The sequence below is a fragment of the Cricetulus griseus genome, chromosome 2, assembly GCF_003668045.3.
Source record: "Cricetulus griseus strain 17A/GY chromosome 2, alternate assembly CriGri-PICRH-1.0, whole genome shotgun sequence".
Taxonomy (NCBI): Eukaryota; Metazoa; Chordata; class Mammalia; order Rodentia; family Cricetidae; genus Cricetulus; species Cricetulus griseus.
In genome coordinates, this window is record NC_048595.1 from 285693148 (window position 1) to 285709401 (window position 16254).

A 16254-nucleotide genomic window follows, 5' to 3' on the forward strand; every position below is an offset into this window, starting at 1 on the left:
CGCAGATGGAAGCCTGGGATATGGCAATTCTCCATTCCTCCCAGAATCCCTGAGGGTAAGCTGCACCCCAGAACAGCCTATTGGGCTATTGTTTGGCAAGTTTTGAGTGCAGTTAATAGGCTCCTTCCTTTTAACTTTCAAAACCATTTCCACAGGAAAACATACTTCACATTGTTCCCTGAGAACCACACTGAACTGCATAAAGATGGAACTCAAGATCATGGGCTTTCATTTATCTAGGAGCTTTGGGAGGGCACAGATTTGACCCACCTATCCTGGGAACACTTTGTCCCATGAACAGACTCAGCTGCATAGCAGACTGATATTTTCAAAGATTAGATAAGGTTTGTCCTCATGTGCCCATCAGGCCAGCTCAGACTCCAAACTCAATATTTCAGGAAAGGGTGACACTTGACACAGGACAGAAGAAAGTAAAGATGACTGGCTTTAAAAAAAAAAAAAAAGCAAAAACCTTTCATTACAGGAGTGTGTGTGTGTGTGTGTGTGTGTGATTGTATGATTGAGAATACAAGTATGATCTTGCTATGGTGGGCATATGGAGGTTATGAGACAACTTCGAGGAGTTAGATCTCATCTCTTCTATCATGTAGAGGTCCCAGGGATCAAACTCAGATCCTCAGGCTTGGCAGCAAGCACCTTTACCCACTGAGCCATCCTGCTGCTCCAGGTGTAGACTTTGGAAGGCAAAATTCCCTGGCTAAGTGCTCTTAGTTCACAGTTTGCCTTTCATTCCTGGAGATGACAACTGTGTGGTGACTTAAAACAAGGAATGCCATCTCACCGAGTGACTACATAGCCAACACAATGCCAGGACATAACAGGGTCCTTAAAATCAGTCTAGGGACAGCTGTGCATTGATTCAGTGCCACCTCAGAAAATCTCTCCAAGCCCCATGATGATGGCAGAAAGAGGTAGGATCAGAGAGAAGAGCAGTAGAGTGACCTCTCCATACCCCTATCCATATGGAGGGGGTCTCAGTGCGTCATTTAAAGAGATAACAACAGCTACATCTCTGCCACAGCAGGATCATAAATCATCCTGTTTCTTCCTCAGATACCGCCCCTCACAATCTGTCTACTCATCACAGCCTTAAACAGTAATCCAGAGCTGGAACATTCCATAGGGGATGCTGAGGTCGACCAGTTCGACCAGTAGTTCCTCTTTTCCTGTCAGGGCCAGTCCATCTTGGCTGTTTCCCTACAGGAGCCATAAACAGAAGGGTGAAGATGCAGTCCTTTTCCAGAGAACAGGTTATTTACCTGAGCTGACCTGCATAGCTCCAGCATAGCTCCTGCCTGGAGATTTATAGGATCTTCAAGATCTTTCTTTCATATTTAAATACCTTTATGCAAATGCACACCAGCCACACAGCCAAGAAGAGTTTTTGCATTAAAGCTCTGTATTATTCACATACAAAAATTCCATTTAAATCTCATTAAGCTTGTGACATAAATCCAAACAAACTAGAAAATGCCCTGTTAAGGTGGGAAAGTGACATATGTCTTCCAGTCCCCTGGCAAAATAACAAAGAATTAAAAAAAAAAAAAGTGGTGGAGAGAAATGATAGTGGTACTTCCCAGTTGGGGCAATGGGGAGATGGACACATCAGTTACTTTTCTGCCTCTAACAGTTGGCTGCCTCATGCTTTTATCTCAATAGCATTTAAATGAAGTATTTGTCAGCGACTGTTTCTGGTAATGTGACGTATGTGATTCACTGAGGCCAATGGCTGGGTTTCTGGAAACCCAGCAGCACCCTGGGAATATTATAAGAAGTCTGTCTGCTAACAGCATTTTTTTGATTTCCCTCTAGGCATTTCTAGAGGTTCGAGATATAATTTATCTGTCATGTAGTATTAACAATATTCCTTTCAGAGACTTAAAGATTAGAGAGGCCCCTGAGCCACCAAACACTGAATGCCCTTCGTGTTTCCATGACTGGTCTCTAATCCAGGTTTTCCTTGAAAACAATTATCATAATATCAGAGGTTTACATGGGCTTTTCAACAACACCCCACACTCCTTATGACCATCTCTAATTGCCAATTAGTCTAGATTGTCACTCTGCCTTGTGTTCAGGATAGAGACTTGGGAACTGGGGAGGAGACATTCCCCTCCTACAATTTCGATTATGGGTCTAATCCCCCTGGTGATTCGAACTAGCACAAAATCAGACGTGCTGTGATGACAGATGACTGAGTCACAATCACTTGTGTATCTTCCTAGAGAAAAATATGAATTGGGGCTTGGCTCTGAGCAGCTACTGGACTCATCCAAAGGCTGAACAAGACTTTCTTAAGAATGGGGAAGGTCTGGCTTGTGCAAGTGAACTGATGTCACCAGCGATATGCACAGCTTTCCACTTGTACCTGCTGCCTTCAGAGACACCACCAGGCAAGTTTGCTTCAAGGCCCAGGGTTCAACTCTGCTCTATGACCATCAAGTGTAATAGACATGCTAGTTTTCCATCTCTATCCTTATCATAAAAAGATGCAGAAAAATGAAAAATAGCAGAGAAAGAAATGGAGAGAGTGACCAGATATAATGGAATGGATCAAAGACTGCTTAGCAGTCTCTGGTCCACATTGCTGAAATCCCAGTGCCGGCAAAACTTCCTAGACCATAGCCATCCTACCCTCCTTCTTTCTCCTCCCATGACCACAATCATACTGTTGCCACAGTCAACCAACTGTACACTGTGTTGGGGCCTCATGTCCCAGATTATGGTGATGGTTAGATCATGGACACACGCTCCATGTCAACCTGCCTGGGTTAGGAGGTCATACCTTACTGAGAAACTTAAGGCTCACCCTTCTGTGACAAGTTATGAATATATGATTTACTTTAAAGGGCCTAGCACATAGGATGGGCTCAGTGGAGGCGCATATTATCATTATTCTCTATTTCCAATTCTCTCTTGGGGGAAATCAGGGTCTCTGTTTTGCTCACCAGAACAGTGAGGGCTTGGCTGGAGTGATTGACAGAAAAGGCCTTCTTTTTTTAAAATAGAGGTTGTTGAGGTAACATTGCCATTCAGTAACGTATAATATGATAATCCTTGATGAAAGTCTACACCCATAGGACCATCACTACCTCAGGGGAGATAATTCTGCACAATCTCCACCCCCTCAGGTAATTACTGCCATGGTTACAGACTTTCAGCCAACATGAATTTGGTTGCACTCTCTAGAATTTTCTACAAATGGGCTTATGCAATTTAGATTCTTTCACTCGTCATGCTGACTTTCAGATTTATTCCTTTTATTTTTTTTCATAGCAGCATTTTCCTGAGTTGTACCCACCACAGACCATGTAGTTGTTCAGAGAACTTGACTATTAACAAAATGGGTGCTCAGAACCTTTCCATTCCAGCCTTTGGGTGGATGTATTTCTCCTTGTCCCCTAGGAAATGCACATGGCAACAGAATGGGTTGGGTGTCCTATGAAGATACAGGTTGAACTTCTGTCTGATGTGATGATGTAAGCATGTGTGTTTGCATGTATGGGTGCATGTGGAGGAGGCCAGCAGCTGAAGTTGGGAATCTCTTTCTCAATTGCTTTTCCAGCTTACTTATGGAGACACGGTCTCTCACTGTATCAGGGACTCCCCATTTCCCTTACAGCTAAACTGGCTTGACAGCAAGCCCTCATGAGGGATCTTCCTGCTCCCCCCCACACCCGCCCTCCTGCAGCAACAGGGTTACAGGCACCCGCTGCCACAGCTGGCTTTTAAATGGGCACTGTGGATCTGAATTTAGGTCCTTATGCTTGAGCAATAAGTACTACCCACTGAGCAATCTCCGTGGGTTTAACTTTTTAACCATCAGCAAGAATGCTTTCCAAAGTTGTTGTAACATCTTACATTGCCACCAGCAGTGAACAGAGATTGTAGTTCCTCTACTTTTACTTGAGACGGCCAATCTATTTTTCATTAACTGGTAGGAAGTAGCCCCTCTCTGCAGCTTTTCTTGCATTTTGCTGGTGACTACGGCAACAAGCATTTGCTTCCAGTCCTTATTTGCCTTCTATGTGTCTGCTTTGGTCAACTGCTTATTCATATTGCTACAAAGCCCAGGCCAGGAAGCACATCCCACATAATATCTGAAGAAAAGTATTGCGGGGGAGGATTTTTCCAGTGGCCAAAGAATGATAATTTGTGGGCACAGCTCTCCTCCTGAAAAGTAACCTAGGCAACTGTTAGCATCATAATTCACACATCAGGGGAGTTATCTTCAGCAATGGCAGAGAAGACTAATGTATCATGCAGCTGTATGACCTCCAGAATTTGAGGTCTTTAAAGTCAATGAAGAACAAATGAAGCTGGATGGTTTATCTAAGTTTTCCTTGGTAACAATATCAGTGGGCTGTTTTTTAATTGGATTGTCTTCTCAGTGTTGAGTTTCTGAGAGTTCTTTGTGTAGGTTGCTTCGGTTCTCTATCACATGTGTTTTGCAAGCATTTCCTTCTAAGCTGTGCGATGTCATTTCTCATTGCTCTGAAACTCAAAATCAGTGATTTTGGTCAACTCAGCATATGAGTCTGTTGAGCAAAGAAGCCAGCCTTTAGTAAAATGTCTACCAACCTCGAAACAACCCAAAGTCAAGAAGAAGATTTCTTCCTCTTTTGATTTGTTGCCAGTTTCTAGTTTTGCTTTTCATATAGGTCTATATTTCATATTGAAGACTCTCTCCTGGTACCCTGCTATGTCTTCAAGTTCACTGACCTTGGCTTCTTGTTGTCTTTGCAATGTCAAGTGGTGATGGTATAATGTGAGAGCAGAACTGGAATCATTTTAAGAAGGCAAGGTGCTGTGGTTTGAGTGTGCTACCTATGGGCTCATTGGTTGGCACTTTGGTCTCCCAAGCCTGACAAGCAATATTGAGACCTGTGCCAGGAAGAGTTCAATGGAAGGTCATTACTGACTCTCCTGCAAGACTCCTTGTCTTCCTGTTGTGTCACGTGATCTCTCTCTCACTCATGTCCATCCCTTCATTGTGATGTGGCGAATAAAGTCAATGTGTTGCTATTTGTATTTTTAACCTCTAACACCATGAACTAAATAAACTTTATAAATACAATACCCGACTCCACATATATCATTATAGTAACAGTAAACAGTCAATAACTAATGCAACAGGAATAAAAAGAAATTCTGTTTGCAATACATTTGTGTTTAAGATACTATCAGAAGACACAGAGTCTTGCAGAGTGAGCCAGTGTAAGGAAAATTATATTAATGGAAAATTCTAGATTAAGGCTTGCTCAAAAGAAATATCTCTCAGATCAGAATAGGAACAGATAGGGGAGAAAGGACATTTTGGGGAAAGGGATGAGGAAAAAGAAGAGAGGATGCCTTTGGTTTAAAGGGCTTACAGACAAGCAGTTGGAAACTTTGGATTCTACAAAAGACAAGTTTAAAGAAATACATAAGCATAAGCAAATGAAAAATCATGTAATTATTAACTCCAGGAAAAGAGAAACGTTATATGAGACAGAAAATCTAATAATACTGTGCTATGCAGTTTACAAATATAAAATACTTACCTATTCATAATAATGTAAAAGCTGTCAGATAATTCACCAAAAATGTGCTACAATTCAATGCAGAGAATGAGTTCCCAAGAGGGCACTGCAGACAAGCTAATTCCTCAACTATCATTAGAGAAGAGTAAGGGCTATGAGCACAGTTAAGTTAAAAAAGAAACACAGGAATGATTCTCGGAAATATAGCTCAATGGTAGTGGTACAGTACTTGCCTACCACTGGCAAGGTCCTCAATTTGATCCCCAGTGACAAACAACACCTGCCATTCTTCACAAATAGAAAAACAGGAAGTAGTGCTTTCTGGGGTGTCTGAGGGGACAGGGAAGGGGACTGAACCCAAGGGTTCCTGACAGGATGGAGACATAAGGAAATGAAAAATATTTTCAATTTATTATGCATGTACTTTATCATGATTGATTTAAATTTTTGATATTTTCTAAAGGGTTGATTTAAGTGTTTCTTCTCGGTGAGTTTCTCATAGCTAGACCCCCAGGCTAAAGAAAATCACAGGAAGACAGGGCCACCCAGAGAGAGGGCACTTAAACAGCTAGGCTGTCTGCTTTGCCTGCTAGAAGCACATTCTATCCCCTGTCTATGGCGGTGACTGTTTTCCCATCTGCACAATCTTTCCTTAACACCCCACCCCACCCCCAGAGTCCCTGAGCAGTCCCTCTAATGTTGGAAGAGACCCCAGCTTTAGAAGGGAAAGTTAGGTCTTTGACAGGACCAGATAGGTACAAGAGTGGAAGTCAGGGGACCCCAGAATGCAGCCCTAGCTTAAACTAAATGTCATGGCCAGCAACAGGCCTGCCTGGTTGATGTATGTGTGGCTCCATGGGCAGCTCTCCCAGGGCTGCTGAGCCTGAGCCATGGTGACAGCAGGAGTGAAGTTGCCTTGGTCTTCTCTGGCCATTCTGTTGCTGGGAGGAGGGGGATAGCATTGGTAAAAACAGCCCAGCTCAGACAATGCAGCAGCTGCCTTGACTAAGAATAGAATGCCGTGTTTGATTTGAATTAGCCATTTGAAACAAGAGCAAAACAGCTCCAAGAGCAGCGCCATCTGTTTTCCTTTAAGGCTCGGTCATAAATAACAAGATGAAAATACATTTCCTGCTCTGGATTTGTGACCTGAGCTGCCTCCCACCCTGTTGTCACTGACCACGTCTGCTTTAAGTGCACGTGACATTAATGGGGCAGCTGCTGGCTGTGAGGTGGATGGACTTTGTGGTTGCATAGGATCGGGTTTTTGGTTGTCTTCCGTTTAACGTCTCTGCTCGTAGCAGCTCCTTTATTTCACCCTCGTTTGTTAAATGGGGAGATATAAATGAAGTGTTCTCAAATACCATTTGATAACAGCAACTCACACATCAAATCACTAAACAGCAGAGTGATCAAACAGCAAAACTGACAGGTGATCATCTACAGGAGGAGGTTATTGTCCAAGCTAAGGCCAAGGCAATGGAGAAAGACAAGCACAGGCAGCCATCCTTTACTCAACATAGAGAACTGTGAAACCTAGGGAGGGGAGGGAAGGGAAGGGGAGAGGAAAGGGAGGGAGCAAGGGAGAGGGAAAGGAAGGGCAGGGGAGTGGGAAGGAGGGGACAGGGGGAAGGGAGAGAAAACAAAAGCAGGATTTGGGAAATAGCTCCGTCTATAACATACTTTGCATACAAGCTTGAAGTTCTGAGTTCAGATCTCTAACAACCATGTAAAATAGCTGGGCTCACACCCATAATCCCAGTTCTGGGGAGTTTGGGACAGGAGAATCACTTGGTGCTAGCTGCTCAGTCACAGTAGCCAAATCAGTGATCTCCAGATCAAGAAAGAGACTATAGCTCAAATAAATAAACAAACAAAAAATAAATGAATAAATAAATAAATGGAAATTTTATCAAGTCACCTGACATTAAGACCTTACTGCTTCATGTATGTGCACCCATGTGCAGGTGAACTCCCACAAACATGTGAACACCCAACAACAGCAACACCACACACACACACACACACACACACACACACACACACACACACACACACAAAGCAGTAATCATTCTCCCCATTGAAATCATAAGACTACATGGCTCTCCCAACATCTCCTAACTCAGCATCCCAGTAACTGTCAGCTGTGATTAACCAGCTCCATCCTCAGTCATCTTTTTAATTCTCATTTATGCTGCAACATTTTGCTTCTTTGGTAACTGACATGGAAAAGACCATGAAGGCTGGAAGGGTGTGTACTCAGCTAGGTCAGCTATCAGTCCAGCTTGGGAAACATTGCAGATGACAGACATGCAGACATGCACTGTGACAGACATCAAAGAAATTGCACCAGAGTCAACATCCCCACATGCTAATGTGTTTTCTGTTTTGGGGGGGTTAGTTCTGGGGAAGGAAGGAACCTAGGGCCATGTTCATGCTAGGCAAGTTCTGGCCCTGAGCACATGCCTAGCCTTAGTAGCCTGTTCTGTGAGGAATGGTTCTGAAGCAAAAGAAAGATGTAACAAAGGAAATGTTATAAGGCATATCTGGCAGTTAATGTAGGTGTTGCCTTGGAGACCTGGTACAGATGCTGGGTTCCTGGAATGACACATGGCAGTGATGGAACTGGAGTGCAGTACGGACCACATTGTCATCAGTGATAAGTTCTTGTAGATTTGGAACGGCCTGGCTGGGAAATGAGTTGAGTAGGTACCTGCTCATTCGGTGTTTAGACTGACATAGGTTTTCCTATCCACACCTTCAGCCCAGTCAGACTTGAAGACATGTTATCAGATTATTTTTTTCCTTTTTCTTTTTTAATCCTATTTAAATACAAAGCAACAACAGCAAAGCACCATCTTTACTTGTTCTGCTATTTACATGGACCAGCCCTGTCTTCTCAATGGTCCGAAGTCTACCTCTTCAACTGACCCCTAATGGGCTCAGCTCTCCTCACAAGCTTTTCATAATGCCTGGTTCTCACCCATCTCTATGCACTGAGGTCAAACTGTTCAACCTGCATTGCAAGAGCTCACTTGGGAGAGAAAATGTGTCCAGCCAAGGGTACATGCTGAGTCATCCTTGGGAACAGTTAGTAGGTGTCATTAAAAGATCTTGAGACTTCACAAAGTGACAGAATCTTTTGATCCTTTCCAGCCAGCAGTGCCTGTGGTGATTTGACTCTGGGACCCTGACATGCTTGCTCCTGACAGACATCTAAACTTTGCTGGAAACCACGCAGAAAAATCACTAATTGAAATCATGTTGTTTTCAGAAAAATCACTTCTAAACATGCCACTCCATGTTCTCACCACTCTGAACCAGACATGTGCTTATTGTTTGTACCTCTATTTTGATATTTCTCATGGCTGGCATTTTCTTACACATGAAATTCAAAAACAATACTCACAGTAATTTTAACCCATGTTGTCCCTCCATTTCTCGGAATTATGCCAGGTGCAGAATCAGCAACAGCCCCTACATGGTAAGTGTTGTCATTCCCATTTTACCAAAGAAAGTGGACACTAAGAAGTAAAAAGATCTAGGTTACCAATCTATTAAATCAAGGCACTTGTGCTTCAGTTCTGAGTCTGCATAGCATCCGTATACAGGACTCCTCTATGATGCTACCCATTGTGTAAGATCAGTCACTCCTGAGAATTAGAGACTTGGAGAGCGTCTCAGCAGTAGCCACGTGACTGGGCTCTGCATGTACACTTGTACTTGTTGATTAGGTGTCTGCTGAGGCTACTCTAAAGCCATTAACAAAACAACAAGAGACAGATTCACTAGCCCTGCAAAATCAGTATATACTACTACTCTCTCCTCTCTTAATAAAAAAAAGTCTTCAAATTTTTCATTAAAGGAAATTCTATACCTTCTAATTCTAGAAAAAGTGTCTAAGTCTTTATCCAAACATGTTAGAACCCATGGCCACTTATTGGCATAATTAATAAAGGGCAGATACCTTGAGTGAAAGCAATGCTGAGGGTTCCCATAAATAAGATCAGCCATGCTAATTGCTTTCCACAATCGTCTGGTTTGTGGGACACACCCAGCTGTTCTTAGGCACCTTTATTCTTATTATCTGCTGATTGAAGCCTTTGGTTTTATTTTGTATTGAGACAGGGTCTCAGGAAGCCCAGCCTAACCTCATGCTCCTGGTGACCTCTATATTAGTTCCTTTTCTGTTTTGGTTGAAAATAAACACCATGACCAAAGCAACTTACAGAAGGAAGAATTCATTTGGGCTTGTGGTTCCAGAAAGAGTCCATCATGGCAGCAACTGCCAGGCCTGCATGGCGGCAAGAACAGGGAGTAATGCAATCATTTCTCAACTGTGAGCTTGAAGCAGAGTTGAAGCAAGGCTCTCCAAATTTGCTCCAGTGCCATCCTTCCTACAACAAGGCCATTTCTCTGAAACCTCCCCAAACGTGCAACCAACCAAGGACCAAGGATCTGAATGTCTGACCCCATGGAAGACATTTCTCACCCAAACCACCACAACCTTGAACTTCTTATCCTCCTGCTCCACCTCCAGATGCTGTAAATATATCCATTGGCCACCACAATCTGTCAGATATAGTACTCAAACCCAAGGCTTCATGCATACTAGGTAAGCACTCTACAAACCGAGTTACATCCTATGGTGGTTTGAAAGAAAATGGCCCACAAGGGAATGGTCATATTAGGTGTGGTCTTGTTGGAGGTAGTATGTCACTGTGTGTGTGGGGGGGGGGTGAGTTCTCCTATGTGCAAGCTACTTCCAGTGTCACAGTATCCTGTCGCCCACATGTCAACATGCAGCAGCTTTTTCTCAAGCATCATGTCTTCCTGCATGCTGCCATGTCCCACCATGATAATGGACTGAAACTGTAAGCAAGCCACTCCAATTAAATAAATGTTTTCCTTTATAAGGGTTGCCGTGGTCACGGTGTCTCTTCACATTCACAGCAATGCAATGGAGACCCTAACTAAGACACACCCCTATGCTCAATGGCTATTATACATATATGTGTATGTGCAAAGTATAAAATTCCATATATCTTCTCAGTCCTTTCTAGATAGCTTCTCATTCAGCCATTGTCACGACCTTAATGACTGGTTCCCTCCTCATCATATAGATCCAGGAACTGAAAGACAAAGTGGTTCAAACATTCTTCAGTGTAAATTCCCCTCCATCTCTCACTCATCTGTGTTTTCTTTACATGGATTAGGTTGCCAGCTATAACAGTGTGTTATTATACCTCTGCTCTCAACATTCCTCTACCTGTTAAGCCCACCTCATGCCTCACCCAGCTAGACTCTGTGCTGAGCTCGGTGAATTTGACCCAGACACCTTGCCTCTTACCTCTGTACTGCACTTAACACACCTCAAGCCAAGCATTCCAAGTGCATAGTGCAACCAATAGAGAAACTATATTTTGTTGTTGATTTTTTTTTATTTCTGTAACACCATCCTTGACAGAGCAGATGTTAATGAGTCAGCACATTCACTGGTTATTATAAACTTATTACATTTGAGTTTTCATTTGGGTTAACGATGTCATAGAATTTAGAAGAAATAATCCTCCTGATCATTGCTGGGAACGTCAATATAATCGGTACATATTATGACAGTGATAGTTATTCTTTACCATGTGATCATGGCTCTTTCTCTGCTGAAGATTTTCTCCTGTTTCACTGGCACAGTAAGGATCCCTGATCTTCACAGTCACATTTTGCCTGGCTTGGTCCCATCTTAACACATAAACTGTGTCTTCTATTATTGGTAAAAGAAAATGAGCACAGTCATATGCAATGGTTACTTTTTAAGTCGAAAGAAAACTGAGGGTTAAGGCAAGGATTTCAAAGTTAATTTACCAAAAATCCAACTCCATCCTTGCCCTATGCAGACTGAAAGGAGGTACTAATTACAAAAGGATTGACATTGTTCTCCATGGTAACAATGGAGTCCTCTGTCAGCCAAAGGTGACGGCGATATTTGCATTTATCCATGAGCCCGGGATTCAAAGATTACCAGTAAAGTCTTCACATTCTTCTCAAATAAAGTGAAGTATCCTCAGTAAAGACAAGGGCTGTCTTTCAGAATCTAAAGAGAACAGAACCATTTGGAAACTAGCAACTCCTTGCCTGATGCTCTGCCCGACACTGGTACAGTGCTGTGAATGTGTTGACTGGCAGTATTTATTCTGCTGGCAAGGAACTCGCTTCCCTGCCTGGACAAATGATTCCAATAACGCTGTCCAAGAAAGAAAAAGAGATTTTCTTATTATTCTGCGCTATACACTCAGCCTGCCCCCTCGCTGCTGCCCACTCAAATGACTGTCAAGTTGCAGCATGAATGTAATGGCTCAGTGAGAGAGTCATAAATAAACACGGTTTCTCTCCCTGAATGATTCAACATGTTGAGCCCGTGTTGAACTAGAGAATACCATTAGCATGGTCAATTTTAGTTATAAACAGAGTTAATGTTTTTCTTCCTTAACTAAATTCTGACACCAACTTAACTGACTGTGCCTTAAAATAGGGTCCAGCACTTTTTGTGGAATGCTGACTCTTTATAAAACATAGTAAACATGGAGATCCTGGGGCCAGCACAAAGAAGAAAAGGATTTCTGATTAGCACTCATACCCTTGGTGGAATTTTCCTTTCCCTTTCAAGTTTTTTGCCTTACCCCATCCAGGTCAAGATTCCAGGGACACAAGGAGCCTTTTACATGCTGATAACCTTGAAAGATGAATGGAAGACCAGCTAAGCCCTTTCTTTAAAGGTTCAATTTTTTTTTTCTTCAGAAAAGAACATTTGATTGAAAATAAAAGAGAGTTGTCAAAAGTGCTAAATTCTGCCACATTTCTAGGTAGAACGGTGACCTTACCCTGACACATTTCCTGAAGTATGAAGTGTAAGGTGACACGAGGGGGTATCATAGCACCATTTTGTAGGTTTGGCATAGCAGGAATAGTACTAACTGACTCTTATTATTGTCATATCCCTGGTCACCTCCATGATGCTTGCTATTTACTGGGAGGCAGAAAAGGTCTCCTGGATGTAATTAAGGTCACTAATCAGTTGACCCTGAATTAATCAAAAGGAAGACAATGTGAGAGGTCCCAGTTAATCACACACCACCTTTAAACGCAGGAGGATTTCACAGTTGTTGTGGGAGAAATAGTAAGTGATCTGCCAGCTGATGCCAGTCCTCTTGACTTGATACAGGGGTGCACCTATGTCCAGAACATAGTTGTATCTACTTGGAGGAAGAGGACTCCTTGGCTAACACTGAGCAAAGCAAGGAACTTCTTCCTAAAAATTTCAAGGATCTGAGTTCTCTCCGTAAGTTGAATGAAATGAAAACAAGTATTTTCTAGAACCTTCAGGTATAACTAGCTGACCTCTTCATTTTGGTGGTGTAAGCAAAGAGGCCAGTTGCCTGGCCCCAGATGTTTGAGTTGGAGGAGGGTAAGATAATGATGGAGGAGGAGTCTTCCTCCTAAGAGTTGTGGGGACACAGCACACAATACAAAGTGAATGCACTTTGAGTGAACTGTATTCAGAGGTTTCCAAAGATCTGCCCAAAGCTCTTCCAGAGCTGAGGCTGCAACTCAGTGGACAGAGTGTTTGCCTAACATGCACTGAGCCCTGGATCTCATCCTGGGTGGTAAATACACTGAGTGTGGTGGTGCACACTTGTAATCAATCCCAGCACTCTGGAAACTGAGGCAGGAAGGTTGCTACAGAGGGAACACAGTGCCAGCCTGAGCTACATAAGATGCTGGCTCAAAATAATAAGTAAATAAACCTTTCTGAACCAAATTATACTCATCAATAGCTAAATGCATCTTTTGCTTTCTCTTGCTTAGTCCACAAGCCTTCTAGAATTCTCCTTTACAATTCCACCAAGTCCTTTGAAACAACTAAAATCTCAGAGAATGAAAGGGGCTTCCAAAGCCTGTAATTTTGTCTCCAAAATCAAGTACTTTTCACGTGCATAATTCATTAACAATTAATCTTGTGCCACTTTGTGGAACCTTTTCCTACAAGGTCTAAATCCTTACTTTATTGCTGCTTATTTCCTCTTGATTAGCCGGACTCAGGAAAGAAAGGGCTAAATTTAGGTCCCACTCTACCCAACCCAGGCTTTGTGCATCATAGGCACCCAACAAATGTTTTGTTCATTTGTTTTGCTCTGAAGTATTGCTCCTCAATGTTAATGATAGGAAATGACACCAAGAGTCCAAAGCAAGCCTCATTAGCCCAGCAGTGGGAATCTCAACAGTGACCCGACCCACATTCCACTTGGCCTTTAACTACCATGAACCCTGAGCACACTTAAACTGTCAAAATTAAAAACGTAACTGCAAAAAACAAGATAATCGCCGAAAATAATTTTACTCGATTGATTTGTGTGACTTTCAATGACATTGTTAGCAACGACTTACTCCCCAAACTGCCAACTTCTACAGCAAGAGACACCCTTCCTGTGTATGGTAATTCACAATAAATATACTATCCACATGAATATGCAAAAGAGCAAAAGATAGCAGGAGTTTTGAACCAAATATTTTTAACAATTAAAAATGATCAACGAATCAGGCAGGAAGAAGTAAAGATCGGGAGTTACCTGTGGTATGACAGGCCAGGCAGATTTGACATAATCCCTTAAAATACAAACAGGATTTAAAATCCTAGTTAAGATACCCACTAAACTCAATGAACCTGTTTTATGTTCTTGGGGAAAAGCAGCAAGAATGCAATTTGAAAAAATAATGAGAGTCAACTTGACCCCAGTTCAGTGCCTGCCTTCTGATGCTACCACCCCACCCCACCTCAGAGCAACACACTGTCAGAAAATTGAACTTGAATCTTACCACTTGAATTATTTCTTTCTCAAATGAAAATGTAAGATAAAAATGAATTTTCTGTGGACTTGTATGTGTGTGTGTGTGTGTGTGTGTGTGAGAGAGAGAGAGAGAGAGAGAGAATATGTGAGAGTGTGTGAATTTAAGTGTAAGTATGTGAGTGTGTGTGAATGCAAGTATAAGTTTGCATGTGTGAGTGCAAGTGTAAGTGTGTGTGTGTGTGTGTGTGTGTGTGTGTGTGTGTGTGTGTGTGTGTGTGCCTGCATGTGTGTGTGTCCTGAGGGCTGGCTGAGACTCTGGCTGCTAGTTGGTTATTCTTCAGCATCAGGCAGACCCACACTTAATCCTTCCTTGATGGAAGGATGTCATTTTTAGAGACTTTCAGAGTAGATTTCTTAGGCTCACTTGAACTCACTACGGTAGTTAATAACTTCACTTATTATCTAGCCCAAGTCCTTCAGTTAATATTCAAAAGTCACTTCTGCTTCTCTGACATTCACTGGAGGGGGGAGGGTGTTACTGTCTTCTGTGTAAGAAATGCTCATATGCCAATACTCACGAACTCAGCTCTGCTGTCTCCTAATAGAATATTCCAGGGCTATCATGGTTCCTTCCTTAAAATTTCTGAAATTCTGGTCTCCTTTATCTCTGAACTTCAAAAATGGGTTGCCAGCCAGACACATATTTAATACCCTGATACTGAACTTACTCTTAGCTTTTTTTTTTTTTTTACACTTTGGGCAACTGTTGAGGGCCATATCTCAGGAATATTGATTGAAATAAATCATACAAGGCTTTCTTTGCTCTTACAAATAATTTCATGAATATTATGATGCTGAAATGATTTAAAACATGGAATTAAAGAAAGAAGATCCATATAATATGACTGAACATGAGTACATCACAATGTTATAGCAAATGTCTCCATAAGAGAAGGACTGGGTTCAGATATGTTTTTGTTGTTTTTACTCTTCTATATTTTCAGGGAGGAAATGTCACGTCACATGGTAACACTGTCACAGTTTGCTGACTATTGCCCTAGTTTTAACATTAAAAGGTGTTCATCCTAAGGAAACTCCAAGACCCAAAGGAAGATGAAGCATTAGTCTAAAACAACGTAATCAATAAAAAATTGGGAGTCAAATATTGGAATAAGAACCATAGGGTTTTAGTTGGGGGGTGGTAGGGAAGGAGAGGAGGGAGTGGGAACTGGGATTGACATGTAAAACAATCTTGTTTCTAATTCAAATAAAAATAAGAATTTAAAAAACAACAAACAAACAAACAAACAAAATAACAAAAACCTGGAAGATCAGAGAACCAGGAGCAGCTGCCAGTTGCTTCCAACCTCTCTCCTTCCTCGGTCCAAAAGGGCTGAGGTCTTTATCACTTCCTGTCTCTCTATCTGCAGTTTTCCAAACCTCTTTGGTTAGCTAGTGGCTAGCTCTGCCCTCTGACTCCAAGCAAGCTTTATTTGTCAGAACACAAACAAAATAGCACACAACAGGAAAATGATAGGTCACTCTGGAAAGAAATGTAGAAGGGTGTGATGGTTAATCTTGGATGTTAACTTGCCTACATCTGGAATTAACTAAAGTCCAGGCAGATGTTTGCCTGTGAAGGATTTTCTCTTTCTTTTTTTCTCTCTTTCTTTTTGTTTTTTTTGTTTTGGGGGTTTTTTTGAGACAAGGTTTCTCTGTAGCTTTGGAGACTGTCCTGGAACTCACTCTGTAGAACACACTGGCCTCAAAATCATAGATATCCAGCTGCCCCTGTCTCCTGAGTGCTGGGATTAAAGTCATGTGCCACCATGATTTTCTTGACTGGATCATTTGAAGGAAAACTCACT